This window comes from Arachis duranensis, chromosome 7, assembly GCF_000817695.3.
Source record: "Arachis duranensis cultivar V14167 chromosome 7, aradu.V14167.gnm2.J7QH, whole genome shotgun sequence".
NCBI classification, from domain to species: domain Eukaryota; kingdom Viridiplantae; phylum Streptophyta; class Magnoliopsida; order Fabales; family Fabaceae; genus Arachis; species Arachis duranensis.
In genome coordinates this window covers 17182862-17184392 of record NC_029778.3, presented here as the reverse complement: position 1 = coordinate 17184392, position 1531 = coordinate 17182862, and positions in this window count along the sequence as shown.

Sequence of the window (1531 nt, the reverse complement as noted above, 5' to 3'; positions counted from 1 at the left end):
CTTATCCATATTTTTTTTATCTAATATATATAATCTATTATATATTATGGAGATATCTACTTCTATTTCTACTATACATAATGGAAGAGTATGTATACAAACTTTCTTTTTAAAAATAAACTTTATTATATATAATATACAACAAAACATTTGTTAACTCAAATAGTTGTACATATGAAATTGTAGTAATTCTAAAATAATTGTTTTTGAAATATTTTATAATTTATTTTATATTAAACACAATAATAAATATTTTAAGAAATTTTCATTATTTTTAATGAAAAAAATTAGTAAGAACTTAATAAATTTTGTTTTCCAAAAAAAAAATAATTATTTAAATTTATTATCTGTGTATATTAATTATTTTATATTATGTTAATTAAGTGTTATATCTAAAACACTTAATTAACATGATATGTTTAGAAAAGATCATAAATAATAATAAAAATATTGATAATCCTATTCATAAACAAAAAAAAAAATTATAAAAATGTTAGTGTTGATAATTAATTATTTTTAATTAATAAAAAACACGTATTGGTTGTTGAAAGAGTACTATGTCAGAATAACGCGTGAAGTAATAAAATTATTGTTTTAGATTAATATAATTTGTGTTTTCTAATCTACAAGCTAAGTAAAAAAAAAAAAGATTTTTATTTTCAAAAATAGCCTACATATATAAGACTAAAGTTAAGATTCACTGTTTATTGATTATCATCTAGGGTAAATTACTAAAAATATATTTGAACTATTTTGTTGTTGATAAAAATATATTTAAATTTTGTTATAGAAAAAAATATTTTTAAATAATTTAAAAATATGACAAAAAATTCAACATTAAATAGATATTTTTAAAAAAAATATTTTCAAAAATAAATTTTATTGTAGTTTTTATTTAATATTAGATTTTTTATCGTATTTTTAAGTTATTTGAGAGTATTCTTTTTGATAAAAAAGTTTGAATACATTTTTGTTCGCGACAAAATTATCCGAATATATTTTTAGTAATTTACCCTATCATCTATAAAATGTATTTGCTGATTTGCTCTTTATTGATTTAAGCATACCTATTTCCCTACTCAAATCATTTTCACATTACCGGCCTCTATTATTTCTTCTTCTTTGTTTTTTTAATCAATATCTCCATCATCATCACCATGATTATGTTTCTTTAATCTGTCTAACCGCGTTGAATGTTTAAATATATATAATTAAGGGCATGCAATCTGCAAAATGAGATATTGATACTTGCGATGAATTGCCGTTCGCTCCAATGTGTTGTTATTTTATTTTATTATTTGGATTTTAGACTCGTTCTCACGTGGGCAAAATAGACTTTTTAATTTGCTTTCCCATTATGATTTTGGTGAGTTATCTTTTTCATTTATCAGGATCAAAGCAATCCGGTATAAATGGAGTAGTATATAATACTTAACAGAGAAAGAAAATAAATAAAATAATAAAGTCTAATTAATGAGTAGTATGAATTTTCTGGATACTTCACGCGTGCTTGATGCTCCATTCTAAGACA